This window comes from Balaenoptera ricei, chromosome 6, assembly GCF_028023285.1.
Source record: "Balaenoptera ricei isolate mBalRic1 chromosome 6, mBalRic1.hap2, whole genome shotgun sequence".
NCBI classification, from domain to species: domain Eukaryota; kingdom Metazoa; phylum Chordata; class Mammalia; order Artiodactyla; family Balaenopteridae; genus Balaenoptera; species Balaenoptera ricei.
The window spans coordinates 27,788,264-27,807,883 of record NC_082644.1 but is presented as its reverse complement, the minus strand read 5'-3'; the positions used below and the strand labels follow the sequence as shown (position 1 = coordinate 27,807,883).

Sequence of the window (19,620 nt, the reverse complement as noted above, 5' to 3'; positions counted from 1 at the left end):
CGGACAGACCATCCAAAATGAAAATAAATAAGGAAACACAAGCTTTAAATGATACACTAAACAAGATGGACTTGATATTTATAGGACATTCCATCCAAAAACAACAGAATACACTTTCTTCTCAAGTGCTCATGGAACATTCTCCAGGATAGATCATATCTTGGGTCACAAATCAAGCCTTGGTAAATTTAGAGAAAATTGAAATCATATCAAGTATCTTTTCCGACCACAACGCTATGAGACTAGATATCAATTACAGGAAAAAATCTGTAAGAAATACAAACACATGGAAGCTAAACAATACACTACTTAATAACCAAGAGATCACTGAAGAAATCAAGGAAGAAATCAAAAAATACCTAGAAACAAATGACAATGAAAACACGATCACCAAAAACCTATGGGATGCAGCAAAAGCAGTCCTAGAGGGAAGTTTATAGCAATACAATGCTACCTCAAGAAACAAGAAACACCTCAAATAAAAAACCTAACCTTACACCTAAAGCAATTACAGAAAGAAAAACAAAAAAACCCCCAAAGTTAGCAGAAGGAAAGAAATCATAAAGATCAGATCAGAAATAAATGAAAAAGAAAGGAAGGAAACAATAGCAAAGATCAATAAAACTAAAAGCTGGCTCTTTGAGAAGATAAACAAAATTGACAAACCATTAGCCAGACTCATCAAGAAAAAAAGGGAGAAGACTCAAACCAACAGAATTAGAAATGAAAAAGGAGAAGTAACAACTGACAATGCAGAAATACAAAGGATCATGAGAGATTACTGCAAGCAACTCTATGCCAATAAAATGGACAACCTGGAAGAAATGGACAAACTCTTATTAAAGCACAACCTTCCAAGGATGAACCAGGAAGAAATAGAAAATATAAACAAACCAAACACAAGCACTGAAATTGACACTGTGATTAAAAATCTTCCAACAAACAAAAGCCCAGGACCAGATGGCTTCACAGGGGAATTCCATCAAACATTTAGAGAAGAGCTAACACCTATCCTTCTAAAACTCTTCCAAAATATAGCAGAGGGAGGAACACTCCCAAACTCATTCTACGAGGCCACCATCATCCTGATACCAAAACCAGACAAAGATGTCACAAAGAAAGAAAACTACAGGCCAATATCACTGATGAACATAGATGCAAAAATCCTCAACAAAATACCAGCAAACAGAATCCAACAGCACATTAAAAGGATCCTAAACCACGATCAAGTGGGGTTAATCCCAGGAATGAAAGGATTCTTCAATATACGCAAATCAAACAATGTGATACACCATACTAACAAATTGAAGGATAAAAACCATATAATCATCTCAATAGATGCAGAAAAAGCTTTCAACAAAATTCAACACCCATTTATGATAAAAACCCTCCAGAAAGTAGGCATAGAAGGAACCTACCTCAACATAATAAAGGTCATATATGACAAACCCACAGCCAACATCTTTCTCAATGATGAAAAACTGAAACCATTCCCTCTAAGATCAGGAACAAGACAAGGGTGCCCACTCTCACCACTATTATTCAACATAGCTTTGGAAGTTATAGCCACAGCAATCAGAGAAGAAAAAGAAATAAAACGAATCCGAATCGGAAAAGAAGCAGTAAAGCTGTCCCTGTTTGCAGGTAACATGATACTATACATAGAGAATCCTAAAGATGCTCCCAGAAAACTACTAGAGCTATTCAATGAATTTGGTCAAGTAGCACAATACAAAATTAATGCACAGAAATCTCTTGCATTCCTATACACTAATGAGGAAAAATCTGAAAGAGAAATTAAGGAAACACTCCCATTTACCACTGCAAAAAAAAGAATAAAATACCTAGCAATAAACCTACCTAGGGAGACAAAAGACCTATATGCAGAAAACTATAAGACACTGTTGAAAGAAATTAAAGATGATACAAATAGATGGAGCGACATACTATGTTCTTGGATTGGAAGAATCAACATTGTGAAAATGACTATACTACCCAAAGCAGTCTACAGATTCAATGCAATCCCTATCAAACTACCACTGGCATTTTTCACAGATGTAGAACAAAAAATTTCACAATTTGTATGGAAACACAAAAGACCCCAAATAGCCAAAGCAATCTCGAGAAAGAAAAACGGAGGTGGAGGAATCAGGCTCCCTGACTTCAGACTATACTACAAAGCTACAGTAATCAAGACAGTATGGTACTGGCAAAAAAACAGAAATATAGATCAATGGAACAGGATAGAAAGCCTAGAGATAAACTCAAGCACATACGGTCACCTTATTTTTGATAAAGTTGGCAAGAATATACAATGGAGAAAAGACAGCCTCTTCAATAAGTGGTGCCGGGAAAACTGGACAGTTACGTGGAAAAGAATGAAATTAGAACACTCCCTAACACCATACACAAAAATAAACTCAAAATGGATTAAAGACCTAAATGTAAGGCCAGACACTATCAAACTCTTAGAGGAAAACATAGGCAGAACACTCTACGACATAAATCACAGCAAGATCCTTTTTGACCCACCTCCTAGAGAAATGGAAATAAAACAAAAATAAACAAGTGGGACCTAATGAAACATAAAAGCTTTTGCACAGCAAAGGAAACCATAAGCAAGACGAAAAGACAACCCTCAGAATGGGAGAAAGTATTTGCAAATGAAGCAACTGACAAAGGATTAATCTCCACAATTTACAAGCAGCTCATGCAGCTCAATATCAAAAAAACAAACAACCCAATCCAAAAATCGGCAGAAGACCTAAACAGACATTTCTCCAAAGAAGATATACAGATGGCCATGAAACACATGAAAGAATGCTGAACATCATTAATCATTAGAGAAATGCAAATCAAAACTACAATGAGATATCATCTCACACCAGTCAGAATGGCCATCATAAAAAAATCTACAAACAATAAATGCTGGAGAGGGTGTGGAGAAAAGGGAACACTCTTGCAATGTAAATTGACACAGCCACTATGGAGAACAGTATGGAGGTTCCTTAAAAAACGAAAAACAGATCTACCATATGACCCAGCAATCCCACTACTGGACATATACCCTGAGAAAACCATAATTCAAAAAGAGTCATGTACCACAATGTTCATTGCAGCTCTATTTACAATAGCCAGGACATGGAAGCAACCTAAGTGTCCATCGACAGATGAATGGATAAAGAAGATGTGGCACATATATACAATGGAATATTATTCAGCCTAAAAAAGAAACGAAATTGAGGTATTTGTAGTGAGGTGGATGGACCTAGAGTCTGTCATACAGAGTGAAGTAAGTCAGAAAAAGAAAAACAAATACCGTATGCTAACACATTTATATGGAATCTAAAAAAAAAAAAAAAAAAAAGAATGGTCATGAAGAACCTAGGGGCAAGACGGGAAAAAAGACGCAGACCTACTAGAGAATGGACTTGAGGATACGGGGAGGGGGAAGGGCAAGCTGGGACAATGTGAGAGAGTGGCGTGGACATATATACACTACCAAATGTAAAACCGATAGCTGGTGGGAAGCAGCCGCATAGCACAGGGAGATCAGCTCAGTGCTTTGTGACCACCTAGAGGAGTAGGATAGGGAGGGTGGGAGGGAGGGAGACGCAAGAGGGAAGAGATATGGGGGATATGGGGATATATGTATACGTATAGCTGATTCACTTTGTTATAAAGCAGAAGCTAACACACCATTGTAAAGCAATTATACTCTAAAAAAGATGATTAAAAAAATGTCCATATTTGCAAAAAAAAAAAAAAAAGATAAAATAGCTATTTGGTATTATTTTCACAAGGTACAACTAAACATTTCTTTAAAAATTTTTCTGAAGAGGGTGTTTTTTTCTCTTTCTGTACAAAACTTCCAAACTGTGCTGGTGTACAGCACTCATGTCAAATAGAAGGTGAAACATTTTAATTCCACAGCAAGTGGAAATTAAAAATTCACAGAATTTGTTGAATTATACCAGGTATGGAAATGGCCTCCTCTTTCTTAAACCTGACTATATGTATATTATACATAAGACTACATATAAGCATTATATAAGATTCTAGAACTTAAAATTAGTTTATAAAAGATACAAATCTGTTAACCTAAAAGGAACTCCAGATTTTTATAGAAAATTCATGATAAGATCCAATTTCATTCTATTTAAAAATCTGAGAAATCGACAAATATTTTAATCACTTACAGGAAAATGTTTCAGTTATTTATCAGCAACAATAATTGGTGGAAGTTTCTATGTATAATAATAGTAAGATGTTAAGGACATGAATTATATTGTGTCACCCAAATCCACCCAGTGGTGCTACTCATCATCCTTAACAGTTTTCACAGGTCTGCTTCCGCAAGCCAACAGTAGTCTATAAAAAAAATAGATTGGGTAAAAAAACCCCCATGCTTAAACAGCCTCATACACCTATTCTAAAGTACAAACAAACTTTCACTGTTTAACCAAGAATATTCTCACTATCAGATGAAAGAACAATGAATGAAAAAACATGCAATCATATTAAAATATGAAACAGAAAACAGGACTTTTTCTGAGGAGGAAAATCAGTTTCATGATTTTGAAAAGCACACAAAATATCACATTTAATTTATTTTCTACTGATCATCCTTCTATTTATAACGCAGTACTTTATCTCAATTTTTAAACAATGTCCATGGTTAAATTCTACTTATGTCTCAAAGAACATTAGCAAGATTTTAGTCTCCCTCTTCATCCTCTCCACTCATGTTTTACGATGGTTTAAATAATAGTTTCTCTTAAAAAAGTTATTTTCCTTCAGAACTTATACTTGTTTCTATATTTCTTTTTGCTTCTTGTATTACAGCTCTGCTGAAGTTAAACTAGCTCTCATTCCATTATAGCAAATAAGTTTATATCATCATTATTTTTGGTGGTTTAAAATGTGACCATGTTTCTAGGTATTTTTTTTTAAATTATTGTTTTCCATTCATCTAACTCAGCACAATATGAGCTTTTATAAGTGAGATACATTATTGCTTTTCAGTTTTAAGAAATTTTATTTTTATGTTATTAATTCTTTTAAATTTATTGAAACTGGTTTTATGGTTAAGTAAAAATGTCAATATTCCACATGTAATTGAAAAGCCTGCATAATATTTTCTAACTGTTATATATATATCCTTAAAATCAAAGTTGGAAATAATTTATTCAAATCTCTATATCCTTATCACTTCATTTTATTTTATTTTATGCTTATTTGTCTCTTTTTCTCAGTTATTTTCTCCTCCCCTCTCTTCTTGCTTTCTGTTGAACAGACTGAAATCTACCCCCATCCCATTCCATTTTTCCTACTGGTTTGAAATGTATATGTCTTATTACTCTTCTTTAAGTGGTCATCCTTAAAATTTTACACTGCATTCTGCTGAACAATTTAACAAAGCCTAAAATCAAACAAAATAACGCAGGGACCTTAGAATGCTTTAAGTCTGGTAAGCCTTTTCCAACTATATTTTCAATTGTTCACTTAGATTTATCCTGTCTTCTTCCTTTGAATTCCATCAACTTCATAAAGATGTTGTTGTACAAACAGCTTTATTACTGTTCAAATATGTGATTCTACCTGAGGACCTGCCATTTGTTTCTAGCTACTAGATTATAAGTACTCATAACTGCCCTCTGTAATAATTTTCTTTCTTGCTAAGTATATCCATTAACACTTCTTTAGTGAAGGTTAATTGGCCTTAAATGCTCTTTGATTTTATATTTCTGTGAATGGCTTTATCGTACCTTCATTCTTCAAAGAGAAAGAAAGAGAAAGTCAATGAGTCTACAATTCTTGGTTGGTAATTATTCCCTCTCAGAACTTGAACAGTTCTTGTCTCTGATTTTGTTTGTTTATTTGTTATACTTATCTTTTATCTGCTTTTAACATCTCTTGATTCTGGTGTTCTACAGTTCCAATATAAAGTGTTGTTTTGGGTGGGAATTTATTTTCCTTTGTATCACTAGGGATTTGAGAGGTTTCCTGAATCTAAACATTGGTGACTCTCTTCAATTCTGGGCAATTCCCATAGATTATCTCTTAAGTATTTCTTTTTCCCACATGCTCTTCCTTCTAGAACTCAGATCAGATACAAAAATCAGTCACTTTACCCTGTCCCCTAACCTGGCTTTCATATTTTCCATCTCTTCATCTCTCTGTGGTGCATGCTGGTTATTTATTTCAAATGTGTCTTCTAATTTGTTGAGTCTCTCTTCACCTGTGTCTAATCTGCTGTTTCAGCATTCACTAAATTCTTTATTTCAGTGATTACATTTTTCATTTCTCAATACTACTCTTTTTCAATTCTACTTGATCATTTTGATAGTCTCTTATTCTTTCCATTCTTCTACTCTTTTATTTCTTTATACATATAAAACACATTTTATATCCTAAATCTATTTCAATATATACATTTATTTTGGTCTAATTCTGTAGTTTATTATTTCTGATGATTCTTCCTCTTGCATTTTATGTTTTTATTTTTATTGTGAGCATATGTTTCCTGGAAATGGATCTGTAAGAGCCTAGATGACTATATTCAACAGGAAGACAAGACATGGAGAGAAAGTGCCAGAAGTAGAGGGAGGGGTAACTGAAAGTCCTGATGGAAGAATGCCAGTGTAGCTAGGTGGTGGTTGTAGTTTAGGGTCAGTTAAAGGAGGGACTAGGAACAGTAAGTGAAGGGAAGGGACCTTTCAAGGAATAAATGTGTGTGTGTGTGTGTGTGTGTGTGTGTGTGTGTGTGTGTGTGATGTGAGGGAAGATTCGAAAATCTTTACCCAGAAAAGCAAGATCATCAGGTAAGTGGTCTTTAGAAAGATTATTCTGGCAGCAGGATAGCAAATGGATCAGAAGGAGGTGAGGTAGAGACAGGAAAATCATGAAGACAACAATAGTAAATGCCAGAGATTTAGAGGGTTTGAATAAGTCAGTGATGGGATGACTGAAGAAAAGGGGACATGAGAAAATTCAAGAGATGGGGCTAAACCTAACCTTTCACAATCAAACAGTAATGCTCTCTTTCCAAGGATCCACACCAAAGTTTTCATACCCATTCTAAGTGAGATGACATTCCAAAGCATACAAAATATGTTTGACTTGGACACTAACACTCATTTCACTATCATAAATGTCAAACAACCCATATTGATGGTCAGATACTATATGTCTCAGAAGACTTCATAAAAAACAGCCAGATAACAAGCAGTATATGTTTCAGGAGCATATTGTCTTGATCTGGGGAGTCCTTTTCAGCTAATGGAAAAATATATAAAACCGAAAGAAGTCAACGTTGCTAGTGACAATTTAATCCAAATAGCTTAATCTGAAAAGCTTTATTGCTTAGAGAGATATAATATTACAGAAAGCTGAAACATATCAATGTACTGTTAGAGTTTCTAATTCTATGACATAAACTTATTTTTAAATATTCTTCTTTTGTAATATTGTCTTAATCTTGCAGTATTAGTGATAATACTTTGAATAATAGAAATACCCAGTATAAATGCCTTTCCCTAAAATTCCTTATCTGATTATTCTACCCGAAGTCATGGACCAAAGTCACATTTCTGATTTTACACTTGAGATCAACAGGAGCAATAGTAATGGCTAAAATTCACTGAGGACTTACTATGTTCCAGGCATTATTTATATATATTAATTAATTTAATCTTCATAACAAGTCTATGAGATGGGTTATAATTATAACTTATATTTTTGGAGACAAGGAAACTGAGACACAGAAAGGATAAGCAAATTACCCAGGGTCACACAGCTGGCATTAATCAGTGGAAGCAGAAACCTAATCCAAACATTCCTTTCATAACCACTCCACTCCACTGCCTATCTGAAAGTGTGACTCATTATGTTAGTACATCTTGTTGAATTTTATAGTTTTATGCTGTTTGAAGGAGTGCTGCTGGAATCATCTTCATTTATACACCTCCACTGGGCCCTTCTATGTAATTCTGAAAATACGAACGATCTTTGTTTGAAAATAGAGGTAGTCTTTAAGTGATAGCATGTGCATTTTGTCATGCCTTTGAGCTAGCTAGTCATAAAACTTCTCAAAGATAGTAACAGGTTTTGTTGACAATAATGGCCAGCCATAAACAGACTCAGAAATGCCTCACCCTAGACCAGGGGGTCAAGTCTGCAAGCACAATGGGAGCGTCCACTTGATGGTGCAGGTTACTGGACACAGAGTCCATGGTTCTCACTCCCAGAGGCAGCTGTGACCCAAATGAATTTAGCCTCATGGGTGTCAAGGAGACAACTGGACACCTACACTGAAGTGCAATGGCCACCTGTGCACCTGCAGGCCCTCTGCCCTGATGTGCAGTGAGCCTTTCCCACCTGGAGTAGATGCTGCTTCCAGTATCAGGTAGACACTGTGAACCAGGCTTGTGGAGAATGCCAATTACACACTGCCCCCAGGCACCTCTGTTTCAGGCTCCTCCTGAATACGGAGCCTTGCTGAGATCAGACTGGATCAAGAGCTCCCTAGGTAACAGTCATCTTGCCTAATAATACCTGCCAGAAGGCCTCCTCTTTGCTGCTTGTTGGTCTTTGGTAGTTCCCCTGACACCTGGCCTTTTCAAGCTCTCCCTCAGGGCTTCCCAGCAACTTTTAGAACAGGCACCATGCTTTTTATCAAAGCCTTGGGTCAGAAGTTATGTCAGGCATTTTCCTACTGGAAGAAAACAAAACACTCAAAATCAGCCAATGGATCTTTCCATGAACAAATCAGTTGGCTAGTAGAGAGCTCAGGGATAGTCACATAAAAATTCATTTTTATTAGGCCACCTAAAAAATGATTATAAAATACACAGGGGGATTCTGCAGATATTCTACATACTTTCAAGGTAGCATATTTAAAATATATTAATTTCTCCATTTATTTGGTACTTACTGAGTACCATCAGCAAAGCACTGCAGGAACAAAGAAGCGCGATTGTGTTTTCAGGAAGTTTAAAATCTGATTAAGGAGGGAGACATGTAACCAAGCATCTGTTCTATGAAGCCAGTAAGAGCCTGAAAGCTAGTGCTTTTCATAATAGATGTTAAACTAATTACCTAAATGGACTGTGCATTTTGCTTTCTTGTCAAAGTGATGCAGTCAAAGCACCTGGTCAAGGATCAAGTTGCAATCACTTCCTGGCTCCACCACTGGTCATGAGGGCCAACCTTTCCTGTCACAGTAGCTGGATAAGAGCAGTCACAACACAGACAAAACAGTGGAAGTCACATCTGGGGATCTTGCTGGATGTTTGGGGAAAGAGAATCATTCACCTTTTTACTTATCCAACAAATATGTATTGAGAACCCACTGTCTTCCAGGACCATCCCTGTGCTCTGGGGATTAGGAAGTAGGAATAACAACAAAAAAGAAAGAGGAAGTCTCTGCTTTCTTGGAGCTTGAGTTGAGGGAATAAACAAATAAATACATGCTTAGTGCTTCAGGGTAATAAGGACCAAAGTCCAAATAGAGGAAAGCATTCTCTCTATCACTGTGATTAGGAAGGTCGACCTTGGACATGGAGCTACCAAGCAGATTCCTGCCTGAGCATCAAGCTCACACTGGGAAGACAGAGCGGAAACATGAAGAGAGGCTGATCCTGATGGCACAGCCTCATCTGGATCTAACCTTGCCTGAAATGAAATGATGTGAACCAACAATTCCCCGTTTTGTTGAAGTCACTTGCCAATACCCCAGTCCTTCACACTCCCATTTCTTATTACTCCACATAGAATCAAACAATCATTAAGTCCTGAAAGTGTTCTTTGTGTGCAGTGTCACTTTTTCATTCTCACTGCCATCCTCCCACTTCAGTCCCTCTTACACCTGGGAAATGGAATAACAGTGGAAGACCTCAGGGGGATGGATCCCACAGGAAGTAGTGAAGGAGGAAGGACACCTCTTTGGCTGGCCAAATCCATGCAAGTCAACCCAGGAAGTCATTCGGCATCACCTCCATCTAAGAAAATGGAAGAAGATGCTCATGAAGGCTCTGGGCATGTTGATGCTGGGGGTTGGGAAGGAGGCCTTGGGAGGGTGGGTGAGCCAGTCTCATCCCTAGGGAATTGGGATGGTGATTAAGATACAACATATGTCCTTTTCATGCTCAAATGTGCAATAGCCTGCAGGATGTATCTCCCCACTCCTGCTTCACCTTGCAGCAATATTCATGAGGAAAAGGAACTTTCCCTAGGCAAACATGCAGCCTATCTTCCAACAAATGAATCCTATCACTTAGAAGAAGAACAAGTGAAATCAGTCCATAGCGATGCAAATCTCCCAAAGATCAGGTTTTCAGGTTTCTTAAAATAGATCAGTAGTTCATCATGACAAAAGAATAGTAAATAATTATGATCCAAAATTTATTCTTATAATCTGGAAAATCAATATTATGTTTGTTAACCTTGTACCATAGTTCAAAATAGATCATTTGACTTACCTCTAATAGGTAATTGACTCTGAGATCTGTCAATTCTACTGTGTTCTATGCCAGAAAAAATATTTTTCAGAAATGTTCCTTGTCACTTTAAGAAAGCAAAGAGTAATTTGGCGTTTGCTCCCTTAAACTCTCTTATACATACCTTAACTCTCTTATACATACCTTAACTAAACTCTAGTCAACATATCCTCTTTCAGTCCCCCAATTTTTTTAACCCCTCGCAATGACGGCATGGTTCACACCATAGAAAAGGATGTGCTCTGAAATGTCAAGGCTCACAGGTTTTCTTATCAGAACTTCTGTGAATCGAGACTTCCCTGGTGGAGTAGTGGTTAAGAGTCTGTCTGCCAATACAGGGAACACGGGTTCGATCCCTAGTCCAGGAAGATCCCACATGCCGCGGAGCAACTAAGCCCACGCACCACAACTACTGAAGCCCTTGCGCCTAGAGCCCATGCTCCGAAACAAGAGAAGGCACCTCAATGAGAAGTCCGCGCACCACAACAAAGAGTAACCCACGCTGGTCGCAACTAGAGAAAGCCCGTAGCCTCAGTGCCGCCATGAAGACCCAACACGGCCAAAAATTAATGAATGAATGAATTAATTAATTAAAAAAAGAAAACTGCCATGAATTAACACAACGTTGCAGAGAAGCCTAAGAATCACAGACACACAGCAGCTAGCCAGCTTGGTGACTTTACACAGCTATATTTTTCTTTTTAGGTTGTATTATTATACTTTTAGTGTATAGCCATGTCCTTATTCTCAAGTTTCTGATCATCAAAGACACAGCAAACGCAAAGCTATATGACAAATCCTTAATTTTGATAATCTCCAAACATTTGAACAGATGTCTATAGAAACATATTATTTTTCTTACATCAGCCAAATCTGAGACATTAAAATAGTTAACAGTTCTTAAAATATTTTCTTCCGTAATAGAAGTTTATATGAAAATTACTTTCTTTGACCTGAATCAAATTACTGAATTATTTTCGCATGCTAATCAGATTCCCTTTATTATATCTACCCGCCTTTAAATCAAAATCCTACCAGCCATTCCTTAGAACTGTAGTAACAGGAACCAGGACCTGGCAAGGCCTCAGAGGCAGGTTAAGTGCTGCTGGTTCTAACGGTGGCTGCACAGCAATATCCTAGAACCCAAAACCCCTCCGACACGTGAAGCCAATAGTTTCAACTGGGCTTCAACTGGGTCAGGGCAGATGGCTTTGTATTTCCTGATTGCTCACATGCTCAGAAATCCAAAGTGGAGAATATCCGTTCTGCATGGTAACAAGTAAGAAATAGCTCAATCCCACGTAACTGGATCGTCACCTAATCCAATCTGTGCCTCTCTTACAACTATTGACAGTGGTTTTTAATTCCTTCAGCAGGTCTCTCTACCCAACCAGCCTCCCTTAAGACACACAAACATACGTACACACACATGGTTCATTCTGCCACTTCTCCCACCAATTCACCACTCCGAGGAAGAGTGTATTTAGCTTAACTTTAGCAAGCTCCTTGGCTGCCTGAGGATTTAGAAATGTTAAAATAAAAACTAATTACCACCTTGAGAACTGCAGGTGGCACCTGGTCTTATGTCTCAAGGCAGCAGGTCGCTCCTGCATCATCCAAGCAGCAATGTCACTGCTTGCTCCTAAGCTCCAGAGAAACCCTCTGTTGGGTCTCGAACACCCCAAGTAATGAGATGCTACTGAAACGAGCATGTGGGGACCCTAGGTCTACGCCACAGCGTTAAGTGGCTTCTGAGGTTATCGAAACTGCCACTGATGCCAAACAAGGTTCACCAGCCCCTTCCTCCCACAGTGGTCCAGTGAACACGTGGCATAAAAATTCCTTCTCCACAGGTGACAGCCACTAAGGCCAGAGATGGAACCACAGGTGATACAACTTAGGAACACATAAATTTAAATATCTGATACACCATTTACCATATCCCTAAAATGACTCATCCGAAAGGATCATATTTGCCAGTTTAAAAAACAAACTTTTTTCAAGTTTCTCTCCATGAGTTAGCTGTAACTAGCACATCCTCCATGAGTATCTTTTCCTGATGTACTACCGAGTAAAAACTTAATAAAAGCCATAGCCTAGATAAAATATATCATTTTTTCATTTGTGATTAACAGCCTTGGAGGGAGGTTTTTTTTTAAACTGGTCCATTAAACGGGCATATATTTAAATAAAAATTATATAGTTTCTAACTTTAAACTACTCAAAATTTCAAGTACTTTATGTTTCAATTCTATTTCAAATCAGTACACTGAAAATACCCATTACCTGGAAACTAAGGAGAATATTTTTATTTTTTATGGCGAGCCAGACTCCCTATATTATTATTGAAAAGTAAAGTTTCTAATGAACCGGAAAGGAAATTTATTGTAAAGCAACGCTCAAACTAAGCACATGTATTATCACACAAGGTTATGTGTACACCTACCAGACATGTGCAATCTCTATGTCAAAGCATTATTTTCAAAAAGTTAAAAACACAACACGTACAAATATAGAACAAATGCATGCCAAAGAATCATAAACTCATTAATGACTAATCCAGTAAAAGAGCATTTTGAGAAACTAGGAATTTACAGGCATTTATAGAAGAACATTAGAATGAGATTGCTAGGTTACAAAAAAACTGATCAATGTCCTACAGGGCAATAAAACCTTTGTAGTTACCATATGTACCTGAAAAAAAAAAAAAAGAAATCATCAATTTCAGCGTCTAAACTCCAATCAAATGGTAAATGACCAAGTCAGACATGGGTGCATTCTTCTAGGTAATTAAACAATCATGTGGGCCTATTAAACAATGTTCCTGCATAATGTCAAAAGGTCACTCTATCATACCCTCTCTTTTTTTAACTTTTTATTTTACATTGGAGTCTAGTTGATTTACAATGTTGTGTTAGTTTTTACAGTACTTACAAGTTGTGTATAACTTTAATTAGCACACAGATTTTAACCTTATGCCATAGAACTCAAACTGGAAAAAACAAGTATGATATTTTGAAGGAACGTATTACATATGGTTTCCTGCCTCTCAGAAATAGGTAGACATAAATAATTCAGTTTTTAAAAGTTATTCAATATGATGCAACAGAGCCTATAGCAATCAGCACCGCAACGGGCCCCAGGTAGGCAGACTGAGTGGGGACACTTTGGAAGTTACTCTGAAGAACTTTGTATGTTGAAGCCAAGCCTTTAAAGGCTCTGAAAAGTTAAGTGGGAAGAAGATCCAGAGGTTAATTTCATATTTGTTTTTCAGGATTAGAATTAGAATTGCAGGTAAACCCAGGATCTATTCATTCCAAATTGTTTGAACTCTTTTATACTTTTATAAGTATACTTTTATATTCAAATTCTGATTTTGATTTAAAGGGAAAAATTCAAATTCAAATTTGCTCAGTTAATTGAGATTTTTGTCAGTGAATATGTCCTTTATTTAGTACTCTTGAATGATTTGGGTTTTTTTTTCCAAATCAACTCAAAGGAGCAGACATTCTTGAGCTCCAGTCTTCTCCCCAGAACAGGCTTTCAGGCGTGGGAGGGCCACTGATAATGTGTCTTTAGGGTCATTTTGTTTGTTTGCTTAAAGAGTCTCCCCCAGTTGCATAAGCTTCAGGACCCTCACAGCTCTAGCCTTGCCTGTCACTCTGTGTTGATAGTCACATGGACTTTGTAAGTTTTTTTGGAGAAAAAAATGTTGTTGTTTTCCCGAAGTTTTCAAACATATTCTGACCTCAGTATTTCTGGGAAGTTTATTCAAATATGATTTAAAAAAAAAAACGGTCCGTTTACCCGTTTGTTGAAGACTCTTTCCAACAAGTCCAAGCTCCAGTGCTTACTAAATACCTCTCTCCATATTCTATGCTCATTTTCCCCAACATGTTTCACTGAATCACGAATGGATTCCCCATTCACCTGCTCTAGGGGCACATCTTCTGATAGGCTCCCTCCCTAAACCAAGGAACATATTACATATGGTCTAATGCCTTTCAGAAATAGGTAGACATAAGTAATTCAATCTAAATATCAACCAAAATACTGACATTTTCTTATTCAGATTATATCTCTTCTTCCTCCCCAAAGATCTGAAAATCCATAAAGAAACAGTAGATTCACAGGGATAATCCTGATTAACTTGGAGGATTCGACTCACTCTAGAAAACCACTAAGCACACTATTGAGACAAAAAGAAGCCTGCACCAATTAAAACAGTAGCAGGATTTTAGTCCATATTACCCAAGGTGAAAACTTCTTTATGGACTGTATTGTCTTAGCACACATGGCATTACTTGAGATTGACTGTGCTCACATAGCAATAGAATATGTTGATGACACTTAGCAAATAATTACAAAGAATCTGTGCCCATTGAAATGACAGGAGTTCTGACAAACAATACCCTTGAGAAGAGACATTGGATAAACACACTATTAGACATTCACTTAAATCAATTCTCACGATTTTATACTTCTTAGCAGTTGTAGCATTATGTTCAGTTCCTCCATTCTGCAATTCATGTATTTTTATCCCAAATTCTTAAGGTTAATCATGTTATTGGGTTAGGATAATTTATACAACAACTGTCTCACTATTATACTGTGTATGTTATTTTTCTTTTCAAAGAATAATATTGTGTGATAATATCTATTAGAGGATCATATTAATAAACTTTCATTAAAGATGATACAGTAACACTTTAGCACATAAGGAGCCATTGCTCCAGTGAAGAAAGGATTCAAATCTGATACAAATCTTCAAATTGAGGTGCTAATATATTTGCCTAGATCAAGCACTAGGTATTACATGAAGAGCACATGTTTGTCTCCCATGCTGGCCAACAAAATGGGCTTGATCTGCTCCCCCAACCAAGGGCAGAGACCTCTCATACATATGCAGGACGTAACAGGGAGGAGACATTGTTGGATAAAAACAAATCCTGATTACCACTCCTAGAACAGTGATTCAAGTTGTGTGCCCCACCTGGAGTGGGCCAGAAATACATCTTTTATTCTCACAACAAGAAGGGTACTTTTGACAGGGGAAGGAAACAAAAGAAGACTTCTAGAGAAAATTACAAGTACTGAGATTTAACAAGGTGCGGATGAGTGTGTAACACTCACTAAATTGAACCCCTGGGTCTATAAATATCATCCTTTACGTCAAATAATCACCATCAACAGCGGCTGAAATGTCTAACACTGGCTTCAGTCCTTTTCAGAGACTTCAGTCCTTTTTCTTTTCACTGGGGAGTAGAGTTAGGGAGGACAGCAGCTACTAGCTATAGCTGGTACTTTACTTATATGGGGAAAATAATTCAGCTGTAAATTAACTTCCAATTGTGTTGTTCCTTAATCGGGAAAGAGTGAACATTACTTCTCAAAGTGACATGCGATCCAGGAGACAGATTTACAATACTAAATATGCAATCAAAATACTGACATTTTCTTATTCAGATTATATCTCTTCTTCCTCCCCCCCCCCCCAAAAGATCTGAAAGTTCATAAACAAATAGTAGATTCACAGGGATAATCCTAAAACAGAGAGCTACTGCCCTCTTCCACTTGTGGCTCATGGTAGGAAGTGAGCAAACCAACCACTGTCTGCACAACAACTTCTGGAAAACAGGGCTCTAACTTGGAATCTATATTCTAACTTTCCTCTTGCATTCCATTTAAGAGGATAACTCCATTAGAATAACACTTTCATCTTGACTAAATACAAAGAGTTCTAGAAGGCAGACCAAGTAGAGATGCACAATTTTTAAATATCAGGTCCTAGAGGATGCTGTCCATTCAACTTGTTTTATCTTCAAAAAGACAGAGAATAAGAGAAAAAAAAAAAAGCCCATGTTTTTGGCTATTTAGAAACATTACTCTCGCCCTGTGTAGACTCCTCCGGACTTAAAATTTCCCATTAATTATAAAGATTCATGTCAAAACATGGATAATTTCTGAGATGTCAAATGTTTCAACCAAGTCCTGTATGAGAGTATGTCTTATGCCAGAACCTCACCCAGGTTGACCACCCCCCCCCGCCCCCCGTCTGACTAATTTACTACTGAGAACCAGTTGTAAATACAGGAAAAATGTCACTGTATCCTTTTGGGGAGAAGATCTTTACCTTTTTAAAAATTTACATACAGTTCTCATTTTATCAGGGCTTAAGAATATTTCATTTTTGTTAGTTTTAAAGTCTTGTCTGCAAAGATTACTTGAGTTCTTAAAACACTTCTTAGGAATAAAAGGTTAGCGATCAAAAGACTTGAGCAAATGCTGGTGTTCGTGATTTCTTGTTGGTAGCCTAAATCCCATCCTGCTGGCAAACTCCTCTTTAGAATTTCTCAAATGATGGGACAGGACTAAAAGAACCCTCTACCTTGATTTATGTAGTAACAAATTTCAAATATGGGTTTGAAATACCTTGCTTGTATATACATCTACACATACAAACAAACACCTCCCAAATATTCGAGAGTTAAGGAAAAATCCAATTGGTCAAATTAGCTAATCTAGACTATAATAAGATTCATTCACCATTACTTCTACTGCTACAAAGGATACTGTCAAATGAGATTAGCAAGCAATTATCAAACAGTTTGTGTACCCTCTATGAATCTTTAAGTCTGCAAAGACATTTAAATATATACTTGACACTTGAACAACTATAGTAGCCATCTTTGCAGTGATCAAGGACTCTATAGTATCTAAAATGTTCTTAGCCATGCAAATTTACATAGGTACTTTTAACTTACTGAACTTTTCATCAGAGTACTAAACACATCTAAATAAAACAGAGGCTGAAAAGTGAAAACTAGCATTGACATTTGAAGAGTCAGCCAGAGACCCAGACGAACTGAGCTTAGAGATATATTCAATTCAGAAAAGGCTATCTGCCTGGATATTCAGACATGGAGCACCTCAGAGCATGTGACTCTTAAAAATGATGCTCAGTATGAAGAACATGATACCTCTGTGGATTTCAGGGAATAAAATACAAACAGAAAATAAAGAAATATCAAAATAACTGATCTTGCAATATCCTGTAATCACAACTAAGGAGACAAGAAAGGCAGCACAGCACTCTGCTTCTCTGATAAGGGAAGGATTTTTGAAGCCATGTTTCCTTTAAGTAAGAGTGACCTCTGGTGACTTTTTAATTGCACCTCAGTGTACTATGTTAAATTATTCTACAATTCTTTTATACTAGCAAATCATTTAGTACTACATTTTTAATTTCTTAGCAAAGTGATAAATGCTTTACTGCAGGACCTAAGGATTTCATGTAAATGCCTCCATTGTAATTAATTCATGGAAATTGTGCCCAAAGCTAAATTAAAATTCTGTCTGAAACACGGGGCAGTATTTTCTTAAAGGAGACTAAGGCTCATTTTCAGGAGTGACTCATATAATATGGCATTAAATCAGCTGATACTAAATGATGACAACACAAACTTATCACAGCCTCGGGGCATATATGGATGAATGCTGGAAGGGTAACTATTTGTATAAAATGCTTTTCACTTTAGCACAAACTTCCTGGTAAGGGCAGAGTTCCCCAGCCCACCCCACCCCCAGCAGCAAGGTCGGTTTCTAACATGCCTACTAGCACTTTCTTGAAATGCATAATAGCTTGCCTTACTCCCTACAACCTGATTTAAAAAAAATTCTTGAGGGGGATGGGGTGTGGATGTAGGACTAAGGGGGCTTTCTTCCAATCCCTCAAGGAAAGAAAAGCCCTATGATGGAGATTTCAATCTGAATAACACTTCGAAAACTTTTTCCGATTTCCAGATTAAAATGCCTTGAGGTCGGCTGAATCAATTTGGCTAGCATCTTTAGATCAGACTCACATTGCCAGTCCAGAACTGAGAGGTTAACACATCTTCACTGAACCAACAAAATGAGAAACACAGCACATCACGATATACAAGCATGTGCACTTGCAAATGAACCTGAATGGCAGGGTATGTTTTTCCTGTAAGCACAAGCCTTCTAATTCTGAGGGGTCGATCCTTCTCGTAATTCTGCGGACTCACCAGGTTTGCCGCCTGGGCTCTGCTGCGGAGCCTGCCCGCCGCTGCAGCGCCCGACTTCTTGGTACCCGATTCCGCAGGGCGCCGACTGCAAATATCTACGCTAATGCAGGACCCGGCCAGGTCGGCCAACGATTTCCTTTCTGACATAAATCCTCCAAAATGTATTCATAGTAAAAAGAAATAAATGACATATTGGCATGCTCTTCTCTCCTCATCTCCTGCTATTCTCTCTCTCTGGTCTCTCTCCGCCTCAATATTCTCATGCTAATTTTAGGTTTTACTAGAACTTGAGCTTTCTCAATGAATATTCAAAACAGCAGCACACAGACAAAATTCAGCTCACAGACAAGTCAAAACAGGCTTTGTGTATTACAGACTTGACAAGTGGAAAAACCATTGTAAACCATCCTATCCAAGCGTTGGGACTGCGCGATGTTTTTTAAATGCCTCATTTTCAGAAGCAGACCAGTGATTCCATTTGTAAAATTCAATTATTTTTTTTAAAAAACACGAATTCTCAGTTGACAGTATAAGTTTTAAAAGATTTGCTGTACTCACAAGTATTCCCTGCTGCTAATGTACTCCAGGGCTGGGCAGACAAAAGAAAGAGCATCCTGAGACAGGCTCCCGCGGCGGAGTCCATGTTCACAGTCGCCGGGGCTCCCCACCCCAAAACCCAAGGTGTCCAGACAGCTGCTCTGAGCCGGAGTCTGCAAGCTCCCTCCCGCTCGGGGTAGCTAGCGCTCCCTCCTCCGGGCTCGGCGAACCCGCGCAGCCGCCGGGGCGGGAGCCCCAACCTGCAGCCACACCCCCACCCCACCCCCACCCCCACCCGCTCCCGCCGCGCTGCGAGCTCCACGCGTCCCGGGCGAGCCTGGCGGTGGCGGGAGGAAGTGCGAGTCAAGTCGGTGAAGGTCTTCAACCTGCGCTCGCTCCGAATCCGAATCCGAATCCGAATCCGCGGTCCTAGGTCCTTCACCGGCAGGTTTCCCACTCTGAACAGCTGAGCAGTTCAGTGGACTTCAGTCTGAGACCCAGCTTCACCAGGCTGATGATGCTTGAGCATTAACACT

At 38.0% G+C, this 19,620-nt stretch overlaps 1 protein-coding gene across 1 annotated transcript in view; it reads right to left on the bottom strand.

The window, feature by feature from the left end:
* LOC132366911 (low-density lipoprotein receptor-related protein 12-like) overlaps nucleotides 1–19,294 on the bottom strand; it is a 119,571-nt gene extending 100,277 nt beyond the window's left edge. The window contains 1 exon segment of the mRNA XM_059924366.1: nucleotides 19,106–19,294. The gene's annotated coding sequence lies outside the window, so the exon portion shown is untranslated.
* Between the last annotated feature and the right edge of the window lie 326 nt (nucleotides 19,295–19,620).